A 5,213-nucleotide genomic window follows, 5' to 3' on the forward strand; every position below is an offset into this window, starting at 1 on the left:
GTTGTGAACCCTGCTTTGCTCTCCGTGCCAGAGATGCTGCTCTCCTGGCTTATTATTTGCATGTGAAAACACAGAAAAATTATGTCTTTATGGTGGCTTTAAATGTGCCTTTTTTGGCATTGGTGGCTACGTCTCCAATCTCCGCTGCTCGTTATTGCCAGAGCTTTAATTTGTGCATTGTAGTGCCGGTGTCCTGCTGACTGGGGGAGGGAATTGCTGTATGTTTAAGACTTTTCCCCCCTGTTGCCATGTAAAGCAAGGAGTGTAAAGAAGTTGGCAGCTAAAATGCCAATGCTGCAGCTATAACCTTTCAAGAAGTTGCTCTTTGTAAGTCCTTCTAACATGAGAGGTCATTCTAAAGGTTTTTCTTTGACTTGACTTGATACCGTACTTACTGTTAGAAAGGACCAAGGCAGGCAGGTTACTAAAGGGGATATATTAATATCGAGTGCCGTGAGAGAAATTCCCAAGGCACTGCTCGTCTTTACTCTGTTCCCAGCTCCAGCTGGAAAACGACGTGCTCGCAGTCAGCCTGGAAAGCTCTGGGGTTTGGTTTTTTTGGGTTTTTTTTGATAATGTGGAATCAGGAAAGTCTAAAACTCAGAGGATTCAGGTAGATTTTAATGCTTTCTGGGAAACCATTTTTTTTGTTTAATTGTAAGTGTTTGCACAGGTGAAGTATTTTGGTAGTGAACGTGGTCCCCTGTGAAGCTCAAACTTTGCATGGAGATCCTGATTTTCAGGAAAAGGGTGAAAAAATCCCAGCCTGCTTCATAGCTTCAAGGGAGGAAGATGGGGAAACATTCCCAGAAAATCTTTTATTTACAGTGAGTGACTTTTCTTAAGAGTTTTCTTGGTTTGGTTTGTGGGTTTGTTTTTTCCATCAGAAATAAATTTTCTGCCTCTTGCTGTCATATGGGTTAGAAAAGTAGATCCCAGCGGGATCTGTGAGGGATCTCTCAGGCAAAGCCTCGGGGAAGGACTTGGTGGTTGGGATGCAGGTTCTGTGGCTGTACTGCCGGCACAGGCAGGCTCAGCGCTGCCTCACCGCTGGAGGGGAACGGGGTGCACCTCCTGCAGCTCCAGCCCCTCCAGGGTGACTCATTAACTCTCGACCCGGCGTGTGACGTGGGCTGGAAGGGGGCATCTTAAACCAAAATCACTCCTTTAATGCTTCACCGTGTGGCTGGCGCGGCACTAGTACGGGCTGCCCAGAGCAGCTGTGGCTGCCCCATCCCTGGCAGTGCCCAAGGCCAGGCTGGACGGGGCTGGGAGCAACCTGGGCTGGGGGATGGTGTCCCTGCCCGTGGCAGGGGGGTGGGACGGGGTGGTCTTGAAGGTCCCTTCCCACCGAAACCATTCTGTGATTCTATGAATGCACAGACGGCTGCTGTCATTTACATTAAACGTTGGGCAAAGGTCTGGTGTGGTGAGATCTGGTGTCTGTAACTCTGTAGCTACTTTTCCTTCACACCACATGCCTCTGGCTGCTCCCACCACTCATTACCCCACAGGCACAGTTGCTTCTGCGCCGGTGCCGGTGCCGAGCAGCCCTCGCTCCGGGATGCACGTCCCAGCAGCATCACAGACTCACAGAATCGTGGCGGGTTTAAAACTGCTGGGCTAGAAAACAACGGGATCAACCTGCTCCTCTTCCCCTGCAGCGCTGCTCTTCATGTGCTGTGTGCATTTGAAACATCATGTTAGGGCTGGTGCGTTAATGAGCAGGCTCTCTCGTTAGCTCGATTGCAGCAATGGCTAGCGTCGCCTGCCCTTGCCTTTTGCAGAGCAGCGTTGGGGCTTCGCAGATTTGCGGCTTCGCAGCAAACAACTGCAGATGAGTGGGCTGGGGGCGCGCGTTGGGAGGGACATCAGGGCATATATCAGAATGTCCAAATTTATATCCCAGACTCTGGCTGTGATTTATTGCGTGGTTACAGAAACTTCCTCACTCCTCAGCAGCCCCATGAGAATCCAGCCTGCTCATCCTGCAAAACACTGGGAGCAGGGAGGGAGGTGGGGAAGGACAGAAATTGCTGTGTCAAAGCTAGGCACTCTTACTGTGGATAATAATTATGATTTTATATTTTTTTTTAACTCTGCTTCATCATTTTTAGTATGTAGTCACTTAAATGAGGCACACGCCCTTCTTGGCAATTATTTGTAATTGTTCCCTGTGAGTTCTTGAACAAAACACTCTTTATTAGTACTCAAAGCTTCCAAAAGCATTGCAGATCTGATAGCGATACTTTATTCAGCGGGCTGCACTACATGCTAGCCCATTAATTAAGATTGCTAGATAGGATCATTTATTAGAAGAATGTGCTCAATATGTTCTTTAAAATGTAGGGTTGGCCCATGCTTTCTGTTGTGTAATACACGGCTCTGCTATTTGCTATTTACGTTTGGGGATAAAAATGAGCCTTTTACATTTAAATTCAAATGAACATCTGAACAAAATGACTGGGTTTGTGGCAGAATGCCCCGCTGAAATCTTACCATCCTGCCATGGGGTCTTGCATAGTCTGGAGTAGCTGGGAAGGAGGAAAACACTGCTGGAGTGTGTGAAAGCGATGGGGAATGGTGGAAGCGTCAGCTGGGGCTGGGCTGGGATTTAGAGGAAAAGCTTCTGCCCGGAGTGGAGATGGGAGGGCAGCTCTGCAGCTGGGCTTTGATTTACGCAGCGCACGGTTTCTGTGCTCCAGAGCCCCGTGGTATGCAGCCTTGGATGATACCATAGGGCCTAAAAGAAACTTGCACATCTATTAAAAAAAGAAGAAAAAAAAAATCGGCTTTATTTTTCCGTGTTTGAACAATGAAGCCATATGTGTTTCTTCTCATTAAACCCCATTTTTTTTTAAGGAACTCCACGGCAGAAACAAGCATGGAAGCCGATATAATTAAAGGCTTCTTTTTCCCCAGCCATAGTCCTCTGGTCTTTGAAGAGCTCGGGGATCCCTGAGGAATGCTCTGAACTCTGCAATATTTTGATAGCTGCAATAACATAATCAAAAGATGCTTTCATGAAGAGAGCACCTTGTGTGAATTGAGGCCGCCCCCTCTCCCCCCACCGATCGCCGATCTAATGGGGTCCAGAGCTCGAGCGCAGATGGATAGTTTTATTTTCTGCCTGCGCTTCTCCAGGGAAGCTGCCTCACGTGATGCTGAAGTGCTTTTTGGAAAGAGCTGGAACATTTTCCTGCGTTGTGGCCCCTTGTGCATCTGCCCCGAGCCCTGCGACGCTCGGCTGGCAAGCCTGGCGGGGGGCGATGGGGGGAGCTGGGGCTGCAGCCCGCCCTCACCAGCTTGGACTCTGCTGCCCTTCACATTACTGCAGACAACAACTCTCTTCTGCTTGAGAGTCCGCCAGGTTGTTATTCATCCTGAAATCCTCATTAAAACACTTTAATTTCTCCCTTTCGTTAGCTAACTGGCTCATCTGTTTGCATGAATCCTTCTCTCTGTGCCCAAGCCATTGAAATCCGGATTTTTTTCCATGTTGTCTCTACAAGCTGCAGCCCCATGCGTGTCCTCTCCACCTGAGTTTTGGCAGCGAGGGCTGTTTGGAAAGAGGAAATTGGGGCATTTCTTTAATCATTAAGCTGGAATCATTAAGCTTTAATCAGGCCAAATTAGGGTTTTGAATCCCGCCGCCTCGCATCAGTCTCTAATTGTATGGACTCAGCCACTCTTGAAGCAAAGCTGTCCTGGGGCTCTGTCCTCGCCGGCGGAGGCAGCGGGCACGGTGCCACCAGCGTCCCCCTCACCGGGACCCCACGGCTCCGGCAGCAGCGATGCCTCCGAGCCTTCTCGCTGCCACGGGCTTGTCCCTGTGGCAGGTGGGAGCACCCTGTGGTGGGGGTCCCAGGGCTGCTCCGTGGGGAGCCTGCCTGGCCCCGCGTCCCCAGAGCATCATGGCAGTGCCACTCACCGGTGGGATGGCTGGCCCTGTAGCTACAGCCGAACAACCCCGTTACCTTTCCTCCAACCCTGAGGGGGTGGAGAGGTTGGGTCTGTCCCTGCAGAAGCTGAGCCCACTCTTTCCCTTCCCTCTGCTCCATCTCTGCTCATCACCAGCCTTCCCTGGGTGCTTCTGCGGCAGCCCTGGCACGAGGGGGAGCGGGGAGCGATGATGCATGGTGGCATCTGTGCCAGTCGTCTCCGCTCCGACTAGTTCATCACCTCTTGTCTCCCATAAAAGCGGCTATTCACAATATAATGTGAACGAATTCTCATTAAAGCCTGCTAAATTACTCCGAGACAAAGCAAGGCGCCGGCGCGCGGGCTGCTTTGCCAGTTCTTCACGGCATGTTTAATTTACCGCAGAGTCCTTGCCTTCAGATTTAGGAGGGTGCTGCTCAGCCAGCACCTTCCTTCCCACAGCACCCCAGAGCTGCACCCCAACTGCTGTGCTACGGGGGCTCAGCTGGGGCCGGAGCTGCCTGTGCTAGCCGGGGGTAGGAACCCCAAAAGCTGCCCTGCCTTGAGGAGAAAGCAGCCGGGGAAGTCACAGCACCGTCTGCCTCCTCCCCTTGCCCCACGCTTTGCTTTTGCTCACATATTGCTGTGGGCAGGACCCCGACTGGGTGCAACCCCTGTGAGTCACAGCGCCGGTGACTTGCCACCCCAAGGGCACATTCTGCCTTGTGCTGCGCCAGCCAGTGTTACACCATCCAGGCCAAAAGCGAGCCGCGCAATTCTGTTGCAATACAAGAGCAAGAGTAGAATTCGCATTGCTGATATAATTTCACAGAATTTACCCTCTTCTTTTTTTTTTTTTTTTAATGCATGTATTTCCCCATGCTCTCTGAATTTCCCGTAGCTCAGCTGACTGCGCTGACTTTCCTCCCACTCACACGTTCATACCAAGACAAGGCAAGTGAGAGGAGGATGGGTCGGTTTTGCCCTGATAACGGTTCCCCAGCGCAGCTTATACAGTTTGGGGAACAAATTTTGGGTTTTTATAGTTCATAAGTACTTTCCCCAAACCAGCTGAATTTGCACTTACCTGAAATCTGGCTTTTCTCTACAGCTGGTCCCCCAGACGTGATGCTTTGGAGACAACTCCTGTAGCTCGATCATGAACCTGTGATGGCCAGCTGGCTTTCTGATGGCCACGGAGGTGGAACCTTGTACAGAGCAAACCCCAGGAAGGGGCTGGGGCCGGCGCGGTGGGAGCTGGGCTGGGCAGGGGGGGAGTGGCAGCTTGCGCT

The 5,213-nt window shown here is 51.2% G+C and overlaps 1 long non-coding RNA gene across 1 annotated transcript; it reads right to left on the reverse strand.

Moving 5' to 3' along the window:
- Nucleotides 1-1,319: 1,319 nt before the first annotated feature.
- On the reverse strand, nt 1,320-4,645 carry LOC119151860. The gene is made up of 3 exons (XR_005105581.1): nt 3,978-4,645; nt 2,500-2,762; nt 1,320-1,998 (listed from the first exon to the last, which is right to left on the reverse strand). It is a non-coding gene; the product is annotated as an uncharacterized LOC119151860 (long non-coding RNA).
- Nucleotides 4,646-5,213: the final 568 nt, after the last annotated feature.

This window comes from Falco rusticolus, chromosome 7 (genome assembly GCF_015220075.1).
Source record: "Falco rusticolus isolate bFalRus1 chromosome 7, bFalRus1.pri, whole genome shotgun sequence".
Classification (NCBI taxonomy): domain Eukaryota; kingdom Metazoa; phylum Chordata; class Aves; order Falconiformes; family Falconidae; genus Falco; species Falco rusticolus.